Source organism: Spermophilus citellus (genome assembly GCF_964194105.1).
Source record: "Spermophilus citellus genome assembly, chromosome: 10".
NCBI lineage: Eukaryota > Metazoa > Chordata > Mammalia > Rodentia > Sciuridae > Spermophilus > Spermophilus citellus.
This window is the reverse complement of record NC_138197.1, coordinates 136,039,005-136,058,527: the sequence shown is the minus strand read 5'-3', so window position 1 is coordinate 136,058,527 and position 19,523 is coordinate 136,039,005.

Sequence of the window (19,523 nt, the reverse complement as noted above, 5' to 3'; positions counted from 1 at the left end):
CGCCTCAGAGGCCACAGTGTGCGTTCTCACACCTGGAGGCAGGGCCACAGGGTGGTGGGTGCAGAGCCCTCCCCCAGGCAGGTGGCCCTGCACCCAGGCCCTGCTTCCCTTGGGCTGGAGACAGCCCCCACCTGCTGCGGAGGGCGGGGGGGCCATGGTGACTGGGAGAGCACAGTGGACAGGAGACAGCTCATTTTCCAACAAGCAAGAGAAGAGGTGACACTGAAAGAGCTGGGGACCGGTGAGCCAGAGCCCGGGCGGCTCACGGGCAGGGTTTTAGTTCATTTCCACGTGGCACGCCCAGTCCTCCCCCGACCTTCTTTTCCCCTTGCCGGGGAGCTGATGGGACCCGTATCTGCACCGCATCTCGCTCTTCTTCTTAATGGCATGTAGATTCCTATCAGCCCGAGAGCGTAGGGGTCCGCTGAGAATCAGCAGGCCGGCAGTCAGAGCACTGGGCATTTCCCTGTGGGCAGACGACTCCCCAGACGAGCTATCGGGGCCACCGTCCCCATCGGCTTACCTGTCCTCCTGCCAGTCTCAGGCTGTGCCTGGGCCTCAGTCCAGTCGCCTTTGCTTGCTCTGCTGGGCCACGGGTCTGAGGAGGGGCGTGTGGTTGCCTTGGGAGGCCCTTGGTGAGCAGCACCTGGGAGACGCTGTGGGCCTGCTGCAAGCTACCGCGGGCTGTGCTAGAGAGCACCGGGCCGCCCGGGCAGCAGGCTCAGCTGGGCTCCTCTCCACTCGGACAGTGTGGACCAGCTTGGAGTCCAGGAACAGTGCTGGGGAGACGGTCTGCAGAAATGCCACTGTCTGTCAGGGGAAAATGAGCCAGGGCTTGGTGTCACGTCATCAGACAGGGTGGGACGCGGCTCTTCCAGCTCTGGCCTCGGACACAAGGCCTCTAGTCCTCACAGGACAGGCCGCCTCAGCTGCCCATTCTGCAGGAGCTGGGAGGTCAGGAAGAGGAGTCGTGTGGTGCCAGCTTGGGGGCTCCTGGGGAGGGGAGCACACGGAGCGTGCCACGTGCCCGACAGTCAGGGACAAGAGCGCATCCTCCCACACAGGCTGGGGACAGAATTCACCTGGTCTCTCTTCTGGCCAGGGCCACCTCCTCCAAAGGCCACGTGGGGCTATGGAGGACCACCCTGACACCCCCACCTCCCCGCCACAGAAGGATGCCCTGGTGAGAGGGTGGAAAGGCAACGTCAGAAAAGAGCCCACCAGGTGCCCCCAAGATGGCAGGGGCTTCTTCAGGGCTGCAGCAGCGGGGCCCAGAGACAGTAGTGCCCAGAGACAGCAGCGCCCAGAGACAGCAGTGGTGGCGTTCAGCAATATACCAGGTTGCCATCTGGGCAGCAAGTCACCAAATGGACAGAACTTAGACATTGGTGGGGGGGGGCCTGCCTGGAGGTGGAATGGGTGTCCTTGGGAGTCTGGAGGCAGTGAGAGGTTAAAAATGGGTGGTGGGTGACACAGAGGGTATTCCGGGTGCCATCAGGGGGCGAGCTGAGGCCTGCCTTCTCCAGCTTGCAGGGAAGCAGCTCCTGCTGGAGCCGAGCCATTCACCATGGTCCTGAAGTGTGGCCAAGAGCAGGGGCGCCCCGCCGGCTCCCATTCCTAGGGGTCTCTGCTCCACTCGGCCTGCACCACCGGCCCTTCCACTGAGAGAAGCCCTGAGAGGAGACAGCCTCCAGGACTGTCACTTAGGCCAGCTCCTTGGAGACCTCTCTGAGGAGGGCAGTCGGGACCAACACTGCAAGACAGAGGAGGCAGTGCAGGCGGGCGCTGCCCCACAGGCGCCCGACCACGGCAGCCAGGCGGGCACGCTGGCTCTCCTCCCCATGTCGAGCTGTCGGCCAGGACTCGCCAGAGCCGCTCAACCAGCCAAAATGGACTGAAGCTTCCCCTGCGCCAGGACCCACGCGAGCGGCTACAGTCACCACTCTTGTGTTGCTCAAGAGGAAAACGTGATCCGGGCACTTTGTGAAGAAAAGAGGTTTGTTATCCCAGTCTGAAGTCCAGGAACGTGGCCCAGGCGTCTGCTTGGTGACTGGCCACGGCTCTGCAGGATCACGATGTGACAGATGGAGTCCCACCACAGGAGCCCACGGAAGAGCCGTGAGGGGACACACGCAGAAGAGACCAAGTCCCCAGGCAGCCTTGCTCCATGGCAACCTGCTGTCACGGTGACTGGTCCTGTCCGTGAGATCCCCACTTTCTCCTGGAGACCTCGCCTGGTCTCTGGAGAAGGGCGGAAGTCAGTGCTCTACGCAGAGGATCTCACCTGTTAAGGACTTCACCAGGTCCCAGGCGGTTCCCCTGGGAGTCCAGCTTGAGCATGAATGTTCATCCCACCAGAGCAGGACTTCCCAGTACACGCCAAGAGCACTCGTCAGTCCCTGCTGGAGGGACTTCCTATCTGGAAGGGGTGTGTGTGTGCGTGTGTGCGTGTGTGTGCGTGTGTGTGTGTGTGTGTGTGTGTGTGTGTGTGAGAGAGAGAGAGAGAGAGAGAGAGAGAAGCTTGGGTTGAGGGTGAGGGATTTGGGAGGGCGAGAGACCAATGCAGAGGACCCTCAGAGGAAGACTGGCCGGAGTCTATGGGTTTCATCAGTCCTTGGAGGAAGCCACTGGCCTGTAGCTTAGAAAAAGGACAGGATCAGAAGCAGCGTTGGGCACCAGGAACGCGACTCTCAAACACCTCAGCTCACATTTTATGTGTTATTGTTTGTTTGTTTGTTGTTTGTTTGTTTGTTTGTTTTACAGTGACAAACTCTTGATCTAAAGGTGGAAGTTAAGATCTGCATTCATGGCTCCTCGTCTCCCTGCATGGTTGGGGCGTGGGAAAGGGGCTGGGCATGGGACCTGGGGGCTGCCCTTCCTCTTCCTGTCCCTGTGCTGCTCTCACATCCACAGTCCTCTCATGCATGGCCCTGGACCAGCTCCTTCCTGCGTCTCTGACACCACAACCCATGAGTAGGAGCCTGGACATGATGGTCTCCACGACAGTCTCTGGGGGCAGCCTGCATCGTTCCTGGGGAACCCTCTCCAGCCCTGCCGTGGCCTCCCAGGGAGGATGCACGTGCCCCACCTTCCTCATGTACATTGCCCGGCCCTGGTGTGGGACAGCAGCAGAGGACAGCCAGGGCTGGTGCAGCCCACACCCACCTGCCCTCATGGCGGCTGCCCCAGAGTGGGAGGTGGGGTGCCGAATCTGAACAGGCCCAGTGTGGCCCAGATAAGCTCAGACAACCCCAGTGCCTGTGGCCGGGTTTGTGTCACCAAACGCACACGTTAAAGCTCCACCCCAAGGTGACGGTATTGGGAGAGGTCCTTCCGGAGGCCATTAGGCCATGGAGCCTGGTGAATGGGGTCAGGGCCTTGTGAGGGAGATGCACAGAGCTGCCGTGTCCCCACAGGTGAGGACACCCCAGGAAGGTGACGTCTGTGAACCTGCAAAGGTCACCAAACCTGCTAGCACCTGATGTCAGACAGCCTGTGGCTGGAGAGGCCGGTCTCTGTGACCCCATGGTTCATGCCAGGTTATTGCAGCAGCCAGGGTGGGGGAGGCAAGGTGTGCTGTAGGAAGACTGGGGACCAAGCGGCCATCTTTCTCCAGCACTGCCACCCCAGGAGACTTCTGCAGCTGCCCAGGCCGAGGGTCCAGGACGCAACTGAGTGGAGCAGCTCAGCTGTGAAGTGGCCACCAATCCTCATGGGCCTCAGGTCCCCTCTGACTGGGGCTGGGGGTGCCTTGGGCCATGGTGGCCACTCACTGTGCAGACCCAGCCGAGCTCTGCACAGGGCCTCCTGATAGGTGCCCTACCTGTCCCCCACCTGTTCTTCCCGTCTCTGGAACTTGAGTCCACTCTGCCTTGGCCACCTGTCCTGGGAGGAGACAGGCTCTCAGTCCTGAGCCCAGCAGCCTGCTGGAGTGGGTCCAGGGCCACCCCTTATGCCGGATCTGAAGCTGGGCTCTTGGGGACCCGCCCTGCTCCCCGGTGCTGGGCCTCTACCCTCTCTGCACCACCCTCCTGTGCTGAAGGAAGCCCAGAATGAACAGCCCACAGCTGTCGGCTGGCTATGGCGCAGGTCTGCTCTGCCCTGTGCTCACATGGCAGCCCATGCAGGCCACTCAGGGCCCCAGGCTGATGAGCAGCCACCGTCTCGGATGTGACAGTCACCATTCCAGAGGGAGCAGAGAGATCGTCACCGTCTTGTCCTGACAATCGGATGCTCAGCCCGGGAGTCTTGCCTGTCGCTTCTGCTCAGAGTTGTGGGGGCAGAGCTGGGTACATGGCCCCACCCAGGCACCAGGGTCCAGGGAGCCTCATCCGTCACGTCTGGCAAGTAAGACGTGAATTATTGGATAATGTCTTAGACTTAATAATAAAAATAATAACAAGGCCATGGTGCAGCTCAGAAAGAGCAGGCAGAACGGCTGCAGGGAGTCCCAACCCCTCAGCAGAGGCTTGAACAAGAATTCAGGAGAGAGGCAGAGCTGAGGCAGGGCAAGAAAAAGAGACATGGGCCACCAAGCCCCAGACGTCAGCTCCAGGAGCACGGCCCTCCCTGCAGGTGGCTGGAGACCGGGCTTGGCACAATAAATGGATATCATAATTATAAAGCAGGACAGAGGGAGCCCAGGCCTTGGCTGCCACCCGCCACCTGGTGAGCTGGTCCTGCAGAGGGGAGCAGGGTCCTGCTCTGTGGGGTTCAGGTTGGGTGCTGAGGAGATGGATGGGGCAGAGCCAGGGGCCTGAGTGGAAAGGGGCACAAGACTGAAGAGGAGGATGCGGCTTCCACCACCTGTCCTGGGAGGAGATGGGCTCGAGGAAGGTTCTCTTCACACTTGGGACATTGTGGGATGGAGCAGTTGGCTCCCAGTGACCCCGTCTTGTTCACACCTTGAGAATGGACAGCTTCAGTTTTAAGGCTGCTATTCACCAAAGAGCTCAGAGGTCAGAGCGATGACCTTCAGCTGGGGAGCCAGGAGTTCCCTGGCAGCGAGGTCAGACTGTGCGTGGCTGGGGTTGGGACAAGTTTCCATCTTTGCCTCTGCTGGGGAGCCCCTGAGCAAACCCACCTTCTGCCTTCCAGGACATTCTCCCAAGGGCAATGCAGGGGCCAGGCACAGATGGCGTGGGCAAAGCCCTTTCTGGACATGGGAGTATGCAGACGCCGCTCCCACGTCACAGTCCTGGGCGCGTCCAGGGACAGAGAAGAAGCCTTGGTGGCCTAGACCAGTGGAGACAAGGACCTCGTCACATCCTGCCAAGGACGGCCCCAGGCCCCTGTGAGGCTGGGCTCAGGGTGGTAGGATTCAGGATGTAGGAGAATATCCCCCTCATCCCCCGCCAAATATCTACAAGGCAGACCTGAAAGGAAGGGACTGGGTTGACTGTGCAGAGGTGGAACGGAGAGTGGAAATCAGAGAAGCGGGATTCTGCTCAACACGGGGAGGAAGTTAGCTGCCAAACCACCCAGCGGGGGATCGGCTGCCAGGAGGCAGCAACAGCCAGACCCTGCAACCTTCAAACAGGCCAACTGGCCAACAGGGGTGGGGGCCACTGGCCCTGCGGGGAGACCAGGGACCGTCCCCAGCTCAGCCTGGCTCTAGCACCTGCTGGAGCACCAAGGGGTGCGCGCAGCTCTTGTTTGGAACCTGCTGAGATCCACTGGTCCTGCCCCGGCAGCCCACACCCAGGTCTCCGGTGACACAAGCCAGTCACAGCTTGTTGATGTCCTTGCCACCAACGTCTTGTCACCAGCTCTCCCTTGAACAATCAAGCCCTGGTGTAAGGCCCTGTGACTCTCCAAGTCACCTCCACCTGGTATCTCAAGGTGATCTCTGAGCCCTTGTAGGTGCGGCTGGTGGGGAGACGAACTTCCCTGTGCCTCGGGACACAGACGTGAGCCCCGTGTCGTCACTAGCAGCAGGGTGGGGCCCAGCAAAAGTGGGGGGAAACTGAGTCACCACCTGAGCATGGCGTCCAGACCACAGATGAGGGGGGACAGTCGGGCCATGCCTCTGGGGCTCGGTGTCTGTGGCCACATGCGGGGAGAGAGAGGTGGGAGCGAAGCCCAGCGTCCCTCTGCCTCCGAGGCGGGCTCCTGTGTCTGCTCCCTGCATTGGGCAAACCACAGAAGCCCAAGGCTCCCCTCTGCCCTGGTGTCCGGCTCCTCGGCTGGCCTGTCCCGGCACCGGCAGCTCTCTGTGCGTCTGCAGCACGTGCCCATCACCCAGACAGGAGGGAGTGGTAGAGCCCCCGTGTGCACAGTGGGGGACGTGGCTGCAGATGGGGCCAGCAGGTTGGTGATGCTGCAGGAGCGTGGCCCGGGTCCAGGGGGACAAAAGCCAGCCACACCAGCCTCCCCGGCCACTCCCCAGGCACGGGGTGAAGGTGGTGCCTCCCCAAGGGCAGGCCCAGCCCAGGCTCTCACGACCACACGGGCCTCTGGAATCCTTTTATTTAGTAGCCACGGCCACAGCAGCGCCACCGCTTCAGTGCCACCTCACAGGCAGGGCCACACGGTAGGCACAGTCGTGGGACAGACGTGATAGTGGGGCACTCGCTGCAGCTACCGTCTGGGGACCTGGCTGCCCGGGGCCACTGTTGAGCCCCTGGAAGGCTGCCTCTGGGCTGGGGTCTGCTGGCCGCAGCGGTTCATGATGCCTGTCCCCAGGTCCCCAGGGTGCTCTGCACCTGGAATCTGTCCTGTCAGGCTGATACTGGAAAAGGAGAGCCAGGGCTTCCGGGTCACGTTGAGTGAAGGGGCTCTGGGCTCTTCTAACTGGCAGCAGCCGGGACCAGCCCTGCTCCTCTTGCTGCAGGGTGCTTCTCACCCAGGCCCCAGACCCACCCCAGCCAGGCCAGGGGCATCACCAGCCCCTGGGACAGATGCCACTTGCCAGCGGGAGGCCATAACCCACGGCTGTCTGAGGAGGTCCCAGCTAAAGAGGAAGCACTCTCCCTTCTCTCCTGGTCCATGGTGCGTGGGACGATGCCACCCAGTTGGGCGGGCAGGCCATCCATCGTCACTCGTGCTTTTCAATGCCAGTCTCTACCAGAAACACCCCCCTCATCCCCAGGAGTCGCGTTTCCCAGCTCTGGGCGTCCTCAGCCACAGACCACTAGCTGTTATGGCCAGTGAGGGGGTCTGAGAGGGCTCCTCCCAGGTTCTGGATAGCTGGCTTCTCCGTGTGTCCTCGTCCCTGGGCGGCAGAGGGGGTTCACCCACCAGCAGACTGTCACCTGGGACCAGGGCAGAGCAGCCCGCCCTGTCACTCAGACCAGAGGGAAGGGCCGCCCTCTGCCAGCTCCACTGGGTGGTTCCCAAGCTCCTTCCGGAACATTCCCCATCTCAGCCCTGAGCCTTCCCATGGTGGTGGGTCCTGTCCCAGGGGCTCATTTCCGGCTGACCGTGGGAGGTCAGGGAAGGTCCTGATGCTTTGCTGAGAGGGGCAGCTTGGGAGGTCTCCTCGCCCCAGACGTCTGCAACCCTCCTTTCCCCCACAAAACAGCACCTGCTCCTGGTCAGGCGGCGGCTCTCCGGCCTCCGGTGGCTCTATGCAAGGCCTCCTGGAGTCTGAGACTCTCCCGGGATATGAAAGCTGAGACTCTTGCAGAGGCCACAGGGCTGCAGGATCTCCCTCCCTCCCTCTCCAAAGCACTCGCGGCACCTCCTGCACTCCATGAAAAACAGGTCTGCTGCCACCTTCCATCTCACAGCCGCACTGGGCAAAACCCCGGGAGGACCCTGCGTCTTAAAGTCGAGCAGACAAGGTTCTGCGGCGCGTGAGCATCCAGCGCTCATGTGTCAGAATGTATTCTGGGAGTGTGTGCTGCCCGGGGCTGCAGGCACGACCAGGGAGCGCAGGCTCGGGAAGTCAGGGCAGCGGGGACAGCACTGCCACATGCAGGTGACAGGCGGGGGACACGGGGATAACGAGCAAGGGCAAGTTCTCTGCCCCCAGCCCCAGTGTCCCTGGTGCCTCCGTGAGCATCAGGGCCCTGCGCTCTGGGACCCAGAGGCAGAGCCGCCCTGGCCTGCTCTCCTCAGAGCTGCCCAGGAGAGTGGGCACCAGAGTGTCCTGGCCTGGGGGTGACATCTAATGCCGGAATAACATCTGATCCTGGTGTGTTCTGTGTATGCACGAGTGTGCGCTCAGGTATGTGCACACCTGGTTGCATGCATGTGTTCATGCACGTGTGTGTGTGTGGTCCCATGGTCTGGACGTGGAAGCTCACACGTACACACTTGCTGGTGTGTGCTCTCACCGGCGAGCGCTCCTGGGTGAGAGGGCACTGAGCTTGTCCGTGCAGGCCTGTGTGGGAGCGCCAGGCCTGTGAGGGAGCGCCGGGCCTGTGAGGGAGCGCCAGGCCTGTGTGGGAGCACGTGCACACCTTTGTTTTCCGCTTCTGGTTGTTGGGGTCTGTCAACCAATGGCAGGTGCCATCTGAAGCACTGACAATAGACAGAGGCTGGGCATGGTGAGGGTACACCCTGTGCCTCCAGGGTGCCCACAGCCCTGCCACAATCCAGCCTGGGGTCGACTCCAGGGAAAGATCATTTCCAACCAACTCTGAAACACCTGGGCAAATCCACCCGGGAACATGTCGGGTGGACCTCCGGGGCAGGAGGACAGGGTACAGGCGGCAGGAAGACCTGAGGGCCGTCGACATGCTGGCGGTGGTCACTGCTGATCTCCAGCACCTTGGCCTTGAGGAGCCCATCGCACTGTGGGCAGCTCTCAGGGAGGCTGTCCCCAACCCCTGAACAACTGCCCCAGAGTCTTCGCATTCCAGACCCTCAGGATACAACCCAAGTTAGTATTCTACAAGGGGCCTTCTCTGGGGACCAGCCTCATCCAGAAAGGCTCATTCGAACCACATCCCCAGCATGGCCTTCGTAGAGGCCGCTGACCTCCCCAGCAGGGCACGGCACCCTCTGCCCCACTGCCCACCAGGAGGGCACCTTCTGTAGGTCTCCCGGGCTGCCCCAGGGGGACTGCACTGAGCAGGGCCGCCTGCGTCTCCCCTGCCCAGGCTGTGCAGTGCCCTGCTCCACCGTCCTCATTGTCAGGAGTCTGCAGAGAGCACGTCCTGAAATGGACTCCTGGGGAATGCGAGCAGCGCTCCTGAGCTTCCCTAGTGTCCTCCCAGCTTCCAGGCTGCCTGAGTCAACTGTGGGACACCTGTCCTCTGGGTGCTCAGCAGGACGCCATGGGCCAGTCTGTGGAGCTGGGCAGTGCTCAGCAAGGATCCAGAGGCCCCAGAATCTGGAGCTGGAGTGGACACAGATATGCCTTCCTGGAGTTTCGTGGTGCAGACAGTGACCTATCACCAGGTTGGTCACCACAGGTTCTGGACCTGGAGGGGGACAGGGACACAGCCCTGGCCACCACCTCACCCACTGTGGGGTCCTGTGTGCTAAGGTCCCCCAGGGCCTCCTCCTTCACGAAGGGAAAGGAGACACCTTCAGATCAGTGGTGTCAGCCTTGGCAAGGGACCAGGGAGCCCCCCCCCGCCCTGCACATTTCCAGATTCTGGGGAAACCCAGGATTTGCCTGCGGCAGACGGCAAGGCTCAGGGTCCGTTGAATGTCATCAATGCAAGTCGTCTCACCATCATTGTCAAATACTTCAGAGGGTGACACTAATGGGGACAAGTGGGGACAGCGTCTGCTGAGCAGAGAGAAAGTGAATTCTGTCTCAGTGACATAGGGCCGCGGTGGCTCCTTGTTGGCTTTGTTCTGGTGATTTGGATCTGACCCGTGAGCACAGCCTTGCTGATGACGACTGGGTCCCTGCTTAGGGTGTCTCTGCAGCAAGGTCCTCCACATCCTGTTGAGGTGCAGACGAGCAGGGCCTCGGAGAACCTGCAGCTGGCGGACGGTGGGCATGGCCCTGGCGCAGGTCTGCTTGAACCTGGACCCCACATTCACGGATCTGCTCTCCAAGGCTTCCATGAACCACAGTTGACCAGGCTTGGAAAACACTAAATGGAAATTTCCAGAACTTAACTCTTCATGGTTTTTAATAGTGCACCATTCTGAGCAGCGTGCGGCAGTATTGCACCCCCCTGCTCTGTCCAGCCTGGGACTCGAGGCACCCTGTCCAGCGTATCCACGCTGTGAGTGCTTCCTGCCATTAGTCACTTGGTCTTGGTCATCAAATGGGTGGTGACCAGTGATACTGGCCATTTAATACAGTATATTGTTCGTTGTTCTATTTTATTTTTAGCTATTGTCATTGATTTCTTAGGGTGCCTAATTTATAAATCATACTTTATGTAGCTTTAAACAGGGAGAAGCATAGTGATTCAGAGTTGGTACTGTCTGTGTCTCAGCATCCCTCAGGGGCTGGGAACAGACCAGGGAAGAGGACTGCACGCCAGCTCCTTGTGACAACATGGTCCCCTCTGGCCTCATGTGGGAGCAGACATTTGATTTATGTGACAAACGTGCTGCAAGACACAGCTGATCCTGGGGTGTCCTCCTGCCACTGGCCTCCACAAGGGGCAGCCTGCTGCTACCCATACAGGAGGGACTCTTTGAGGCTATGAAGAGAGCGGGCTGAGGGACTCCATCTCCCCCGGGGCCATTAACTGGCCTGGACGCTTGCTCAGCGACAACCTGGGGAGGGCTTTTGGGAAGGCAGAGTTGAGTTCACCAGCAAGGACATCGTTATCTGCGCAGGCACGTCTGCCAAGGACTAGTTAGTGGCCATCAGCAAGCTCTTCCAGGAACAGGGCGAGATTGCAGCATGAAAAATGGCCACGGAGGAACGGGTGGTCCACTTAGGCTGCACCGGAGCTGGACACAATATTAATGACATCATTAGCGGCTCCGCACATTTCCATACCCCGTGGGCGTTTGTGCCCATACATTAATCCAGTCCATTTCTGGAGAGCCACTGGGATACTGTGTGCAGAATAACAATCACTCAGGTGACCGGGATGTGGTGCAGGTCCACGTGGGACATACCAGGCTGGTGTGGCCTGGTGGTCCAGGGAGGGCTGGATGCTGTTGGGGACGTTTGTCCACTTCTAATACCTAACAGAGAGGCAGCAGACGGGGCCTGGCCCGCGCCTGGGTCTGCAGGCCCCAGGGGTGACGGTGACCAGGTGGCATGGTGCCGTGGCTTCCCTTTGGTGCATGAGGAGAGCAGGACCTGGCGAGGCCCACGGGGTGCTGTTGCTGCTTCCTGATGGCTCTCCACACAGGGAGCAGCTGCACAGTGACTCAATCCCGGGCAGCCCTGGGGTGGGAGCAGCGATTTTCCTTTAGTCAGGGAAGCAGAGGCACAGAAAGGTGAAGCCACCCACCCCTGGTGACACAGATACTAAACAGGGGTCCAGATTCAAGCCAACCTGGCATCCCCACTGCTCCCAGGTCCCGAGCTGCACCACTCCTGGTGACAGGCAGCCAGAGTTTCCTGCAGCAAAACGCCCAATGCTGGCACCTGCTGTCCTTGTCCACTCTCCATGAGCACTGGCTCTGGGTCCAGCCTGCACCCACCAGCAGGTGACCAGGGAGGCCACTGGGCTCTTCATCTATCAGACACAGTGGTACTGGTGCCGGCTACAAGATTATTATGGGATGGATGTGATGAGGCTCTCCATGGCCAGCAGGCTCCATGCTCACCCACTGGTCACAAGGTCGCCATGGGCAGGTCCACAGGACAAGAAAGGGCTAGGCTGAGAAAGTCACCAGGCAGCCACCAACCTGGGAGAGAAATCCAGTGAGGTCTTGTAACAAGGTCCCAAGTCAGGGGGCCACAGAGGATGGCGTGTGTGCGGGGAGGACACCTGGACCCAGGAGGACAGAATGCCAGCCACCACAGGCTCCTTGCTCACCTGGGGGTGGCCTGTCCACCTGATGCACCTGGTTCACAAGAGGCCCATCCACCTTCACAGATGTCCCCAGTCCCTGGTGTGCCAATGAGGGTGTTGGCCTGCTCCTATCTGGCTGGCAAGAGATGGGGCCGGGACCCGGTCACCCTGAGAGCTGGGTTCCCACCAGCAGAGGAGCCCTTTACCAGCAGCCACCTTAGAAGGCACAGGATTCACCAAGAAGTTAGGATCCAGTGTGACGAAGGTTAACTGATTTGTATTTCTTATTATAATGCTTTTCAGAACATGAAGGATTAAAATTATAACACAGCCTAGAAGAAGCACTACACCCTCAATGAGAAAATAACATCTCACAATTTGGATCCCAGTCCAATGACTTCAACATTAATAGGAAATGATACAAATTGAATTCATTTCGCTCTCATTACAGAGAAGGATCACAAGTTGCCGTTGCTCTAGACTCAGTTCTTGGGGAGCTGGAGCAGAATACAGGGGCTGGTGTCTTTGAACAATGACACCCACACTGCAGGAGGCCGGGCCTGGGGAGCCTCCAGGGAGGGGCAACGTGGGTGCCCAACCCAGGACCTGCTACCCCTGTGGACCACAGTCCCCAGCACTGATAGCCTTGTGGTACAGCCTCAGAGGAGCTGTCCTCAGACACAGGATGGCTTGTAATTCCTCTCCAAACAGCAGGGGACCTGCCTGGAGTGAGCCTGCAGGGCACACCCCCGCCGAGCTGACCTCTGCCACCCTGCCTGGCTGACGTGCTGGTCTGCCCTCCTCCTTTGCAGACTGGCTCCTCCTTACCCAGACAGTAGCCCCTGGGGTTTGAAGAGCCAGGGAGGCTGTGTGGGAGCTCCTGAGGAATCCTCCCACAGGAACATCTGTCTGGTCGTCCATCCCCCCAGAGGGCAGCTAACCACACTTAGAAGACCTTCAGCATCTCTGGGCACAGAGCTGCCTGTCCAGGGCTGGGGCCTTGCTCCCACCCTCTGCCCTGACCTGTTGATCACCAGGTCAACCATGCAGAGGCCCGTGGACGCCCAGCCGAGGGGAGATCTGCTCAACCCCGGCCAGACTGTGCATTTAGACCAGATGAAGGTGGCCGTAGCCCGAGGCGTGGGCAGGGAGGTGCTCCTGGACGTGCTGCGGGAGCTGTGAGGGTTGCATCCTCCTACCTTTCACACCGGGGAGGATACTGCAAATCTGTTCTAGCTGACGTGCACCCACAGGTCCGTGAGTGAAATAGCTCAAAAGGAAATTGGAAGTATTTAGAGTGCCGTGGTGGGCATTTGAAGGAGACTCTGGCCCGACCCTTGGGACTAATTTTTCTGAGAGCCATTTATTGTCTGACCTGAAGCATGCAGTGACGGGTGCACAATGCTGACTCACACAGGTGCCACTGGAGAGCCTTGGGCCTGGAGCCAGCGAGGGGACCCCCAGGACGTGCACCCCCAGCATGGAGGCAAAGTAAGGCTGCCCTATGTAGGGACTCAGCTGTTGTGTCTCATTGTCCCCGTAATAGGGACCTGTGGCCTCACAGCCTCGGACGTGGTGGGGAGGACATCGTGAGCCGTCTGCTGCCTGTCCAGACGTAGGACCTGCATGCCGCACTGTTAACAACTTTTACCCGGACTCCATGGGGCCACTGATCTCTCAGAGAAGGCCACACCAGGCTGTGCCCAAGTCAGCATCTTGGGGACACTCATTCATCTTGGAAAAAGTGGGGAAATGACACTGTCCCTTGGAATGGACACCGGGCCAAGAAGCAGGATTCTGAGCCCCTGGACCTGTGGGCCCCTCCCCCAGGCAGGTGGCCCAAGCCTCCTGCAGTGGCACAGATTATGCCATCTTACCCTCCTGGGGACAGCAGAACCCGAGTGCTCTGTCCAGCTGACAGGTTCTGCTGAGCGTGTCCCTGCAATGTCACCTCCAATCCCCCCTTCTTGTCGGGGTGGTGACCACGGGAGGCTCCCGGCCCCGCAGGTCTCATACCTTCACACCTGTCCTCCATCTCAGTGTCCACTCTTGCTCCTCTCTCCAGCACCAGCATCCTCTCCCCTGGAAGCCAGGCCGGGTCTTGAACATGCCACCGCTGGGGTCCCCTCTCCCCTCGCCCGGACCCTGAGCCCCTGAGCTGGGCCCTTATCGCTCTGGGGCACCGTGGACCTGTGGCCCTCGAGACCCCCTTCTGCACACTCTCCCTCCAGTGCCTGGACCCTCGGGCTCATGCTGCTCATCTGGAGGTGGTTGAGGGTCACACTTGGAGGGGGTACCTGGCAGCACGTCTGGACTTCAGTTGCTGACTCGGTTTCCACAGGTAGGTTTGGAATCAGAGGTGCTGTGTGGGGTTAACCGAGCTCTGTTTCCACACCGTGGTTTAGAGCCTGGGTGTCTGCGTGTCCCTGCGGTGGGCTGCACCCATTCCTTGGCAGCTGAGCACAACGGATGGTGAAGATGGCCTCCCTGTGACTCTGCCAACCCTCCCAAGATGGACCCCCGGGGGACGTCTGTCTAGAATGTGGCTCCAAAGGGTTCTCAAGCCCCTGCTGCAGACCCCTGTGCATGCACACCTTGCAGGATACGCAGACCCTCACCTCACCCCTGACCCTGTGCCTCCTGCCCCCTCTGCCCTCTGTCCCCTCCCTGTCCTATAAACATCCAGATGCCCTCGGCCCCCTCTGCCTCTCTGGGGCTGCATGGGGCCAGCAGGAAGTTCTCCCGAGGTCTCCCGAAGGCCCCGGCTCCGGAGCATCCCCTAGTCAGGGGGATGTCAGTGGGTGGGGGGAGACACAGCCCTGAGTGTTGCCGGATCCTGCTGGTCCCTGTGTCGGAGTCCCTCAGAGCTTCCTCCCTGTCTGGAGGTACCCGGGCAGTGGGGTGTCCATCCCTCTGGTGGGGACAGGGATGAGACAGGCTTTCGGGACTGCAGGGCGCACTGTCAGGAGTGGACTCTGCGGACACAACGGGATGGTGGTGAACTGCCAGGGAACAGATGGAGGTCGCCCACCAGGGGTGGTCTTCTGCCTCCAGAGCACAGCTGCGGACAGAGGCAGACAGGCACAAGATGCTGATGTGGGCAGCTGCCGGGGCTGCCAGTGGACGCCCCTGCCCTGTCCCTGGGTCAGATCCCCCAGCCAGGTCTGGGTGCAGCCCAAGGAGCCTGTCGCTCCAGGCCTGGGAGCCAGAGTCCAGGGCCAGCTCACCTGGTCCCCCACTCAGGCCAGCCCTTCCTGTCCAGGCCCATGTCCCCATGCCAGCCACGTCCAGACACCTAGGGCTGAGGCCGCCTGATGTGGAGTGGGGGGTCACAGCCCTGTGGACGGCCACCCTCCCCACAGGCCACAGGAAGAACTGGCCACCTTCCTGGGAGAAGGGCCTGGCTGCCTGCTGTCTCCTGGGACCTGAGTGTGGATTTATGTCACTGGGAAAAGCCGGCCCAGCTGCTGTGGTCCCAGGGAGTCCCTCTGCTATCAAATGCGATGGTCAGCATGCTGCTGCTGTTCCTGAGGGTGGGCCTCCACGGCAGTGACCCCAAGGAAGAGGTCCCACGCAGTTGCTCTGTCCCCTGAGCTTCTTGGGTGGCCCATAGAGAAGTGGTCCCCTACCACCTTGCCCACCTTTCTGGGCTTCCTGGAGGGGTTCTGCAGACCCTGGGGGGCCAGGTGGGAGAGGAGCGTCTGGTCTTTGGTCTGCAGTGCACACCATGCCTGCTCTCCTCTGTCCATGTCTCCAAGGGGGAGAAATGGGACTCAGCCCTGACAGGGGCCTGCCCGCAGGAAAGCTGGAAGGACATCAGGGACTGGCCCTGTGGGGGCAGCAGGTTGAGCCCTAAGGCATAAGGAGGAACACGGGGTTCCTAGGGGCCAGGCCGCATGACAGCTGGGCAGGAGCACCCCTGTGATGTGCAGTGCAGGACCTCCCTGGGGAGTGCAGGCTGAGGCCCACAGGAGGCTCCATGGAGAGTCTGCCTGGGGAGGCAGAGGCCAACCTGGCGTGACCAACCCTGAGGACAGTTCTGCCCTCCCCTCTCAGGGAGGTGGCCAAGCACGGTTAAGGTCCAGCCCAGAATCAGCCCCACCTGTGAGCCCAGCCCGGCCTGGCCTCGCTCCCAGGGCTGGGGGCAGCAGCTGTGTCCAGGGCGAGCAGCAGCCTTGAGAGGGAAACAGGGAGGTTGGCAGTGCAGCCCAGGCAGCAGGCCTTCTGAGAGCCCGCTTGTTCCCATGACGGCGGGGGCTCGCCCACGTCCAGTTGCCCCGTCCATGGCCCTGCCCTTTGTGGCCTTGGTGACCCACAGTCAGCTTTGTTCCAAAAGTACTAAGTGGAAAACTCCAGAGAGGACTCGTCCACAGGGCTCTGACCACAGGAAGCCGCGGTAACTCCTGTTTCATTACCAGCCGTTGTCATGAATCTGTCACTGTGCCAAGTTCATTCATTAGAATTCAGCACAGGTGAGTACAGAAATAAAAAACAACAACAACAGCCTCAGCAGGGCTGCATACCGCCTGTGGTTCCGGCCCCCGCTGAGGACCCTGGAATGTGTCTCACAAGACACTTCTGCCTGGAAAAATTTTTAGATCTCTGACTTTGTGCAAAAACCAGAAAAGTATGCGATGGTGTTCTCAGGTGACCGGCTGCTCCCGAGGCCAGTGTGTGTCACACACACTTCAGAGCTCTCTATCTGGAGGAAGTCAGTCTCAGCTGCTCCTCCTCCTCCTTGACTTCTGGCCCTGCCCAATCGGGGACCGGAGCTTGCATGAGGCTGGCCCCCGCCCAGCCCCCATGGAGGTGGCCGTCAGTTGGCACAGGGAGCAGGAACTGCCCCCCACTCTTGCCCTTCACACCGGTGCCTGCTTCTCTTCTATGTCCTGGTCATTTCTATCCTGCCCCGGGCTGCCTGGCCACCACTATCCTCAGCAGAGGCCCCGCTCAGCCCACTTCACAGCTGGTGAGGACAGAGCCTGACCTTCCCAGGTGGCACCTGTGAAGTCCTCCATCCAGACCCCCGGCTTGGAGGGTAAGTTCCATGAGAATGAGATGGGGTCAGCTCGTCTTCCTCCCTCTTCCCTTCCATGAGCTGCTGGGCTTTGAGGTTCCAGAGTCCCCACTTAGCTCTGGTCCTGGGGACAGAGTGGATCCTCAGGACCTGTGGGGGTGTCAAACCACACGCTGCCCACGAAGCCCTGAGCCCGGGCCTGGACTGAGCTGCAGGGCGTGAGACCCCTGGGGCCACGGGTGGCTAAACAGCCGTCCACTCTTTCAGTCTGGAGGCCAGAATTAGCGCTGGGCGTGGGCAGGGCCAGACTCCCGGGGTGGATCCCTGGGACCCTCCTGCCTCCTGCAGCCTCCTCGGCTGTGGCTGCGTGCTACAGTCTCTGCGGCATCCTCGGTGGCCTCCCCGCCCCACCCCGGTGTCTGACTCTGGACTCCGCTGCATCATCAAGGCCCTTCCCAGATGAGGTCACCTTCCCAGGGGGGAGTAGGGTCATGGTCCTATCATTTGGGGACGCCATGCCAGCCACTGCCATTAACAAACTTGGTGGTCTGTCCTGCCTCCACTTCAGCAAGGACCAGCCTCTTTCCTGTCCTCCCATCCAAGTCCTGCTTTCTGAAGTGGCCCCTTCCCCTAGAAGCCTGCAAAGGCCACTGGGGCCTCCTCTCCCCCCAGCCTCCCATTCTGTGCCCCACGAGGCACCTGCAGCCCCCAGGACTTAGGGCTCCCTCTCTTCCTGTCCTCCAGTGCCCTCCCTCTCCAGAGCCGCCACTCCAGGTGCCTGGCTTGGCCGTTCAGAGAGGAGACTGTGCAGCGCCGAGACCCAGCTCAGCAAGCAGGATGCAGGGCATCGGCAGAGCCGGGAAGAGCGCATGGGGACGCTGGCCCTACGGCCTCACGCTGGTGAGTGGACCCACAGATGGAGCACGGGAGGGGCGAGGGCTGCCCGGGGCCCATTAGTGCGCTCTGCTCCAAGGGCTTGATTGAATGAGACTTTTGGTTTGGCTTCACCGGTTATTGCAGTTTTCCATTATTTTATTGTGCAAATTCCTAGTAGAGTCAGCAGAATCTGCAGGCAAACCGAGCAGCTACTGTGAAGTGTGAAAAATCACCCTCAACTAACACAATCAAACTATTTGCTTCTGGGATGGTTGCATGGAAATGAGGCCTCAGGATGGCCATTTGGCTGTGGGCTCCGGTCACCTTCCCGGCTGCGGCAGCCCAGCCAGGAGGATGCTCTGCTCCCCCTAAGGCAGACACCCGGGTCGTCTGTGCAGTGTTGACAACGCTGTCATTGTACCATTGACAACTCACCCCTGGAGCCAGGCAGGGTAACCAGCAGGAGAGAGGGTCCCTCTTTGTTAGTTCACCAGCAAATATCGACGCAGCCGCTCTAAACACCAACACAGACCTTAGGTCCAGGCAGGAGGGAGCAGCCGGTTAACTTCTGAGAACACCCTGCCGCACTGAGCCACCCTGCAGTGGGGACCCAGAGACGGAGCCTGGCCCTGCTGCCTGGTCTTGGTCCCCTCCAGAGGCCTGCTCCGTGTGCCTGCCCAGCTCAGTGGGTCCCCGACGGCATGAGAGTCACCTGGGACTTTAAACAATCTTGGTGCCCAGGTCACACCCCACACAAGCCTGGATATCAGGGAAAGGCTGCGTTGAGCATCTTCCCCTCCCCTGGCTTGACCAGCAGCTGGCCGGGACCACCGTCCTGATGGAGCGTTGGCCTGCCCATTCTGGAGGCGAGGGAGTTCCTGGTGCCCGGAAGGCTGGGAGGCCTGGCACACAGCAGGGCGTCTTCAACTCCGTGAGAGCGTCAGGACGGGGGCAAGTGGGGAGGTGGGTGGTGGGTACCTCAGTGAGTGGATAGGGAGAGAGCACATGGCGGGTGGGTGGTGGACAGGCAGGTGTGTGGGTAAGTGGGTGCATTCGTGGATGGATGGAGAGTGTGGTCGGTGAGCAGTGGATGGGAGGTAGATGAGCCTGGACGACTGGTGGGTGGAGCGATGGGGAATGGCTGCATGATTGACAGAGGAGAGAGAGATACATGGCAAGCAGGCCTTGCTCTAGGGACAGCACAGAATGACCTGGCGAGGCCTAGAGACTCAACAGTGCCAGCTGAACTGGGAGGGGCAAGGAGATCTGGTGACCAACATTACTGAGCGCTTGCTGTATACCTGCCTGGAACTTTCCATCCTCTCATCGCACCCACCCATGGTTCCCTGTGGCCCCGTTCACCACGAGGTCACATGGCAGGAGGAGCCGGGCTGAACCCAATCACAGCTGGGCGGCTGCAGGACCAGCCTTCGCAATTAGACAGATGGTCAGGGCTGAGGGCCTGTGGGTGCCAAGGGGTGGAGAGCAAGAAGAGTCCAGAGCTGCCCAGGCCGGCCTGCTCCAGGGAGGGTGGGCGGAGGGCCACAGAGCGCCACACTGTGCAAGGGAATGGGCACTGCCTGAGAAACAGGCTGAAGGCTCGGGACAGGAGGCTGGCACCTGTCATATGGTAAGAGAAGGTGGCCAGCCTCTGGGCAGCCTTCCTCCCAGCTCCCTCCAGGGGCCAAGGCGGAGCCCTGGACCTCAGACAGCCGCAGCCTGGAGCCTGGGATGTGGGTGGGGTCAGCCCAACTGGGCCTTGCTGCTGGGGGAGGGACCTTGGGCTCGCAGCTCGG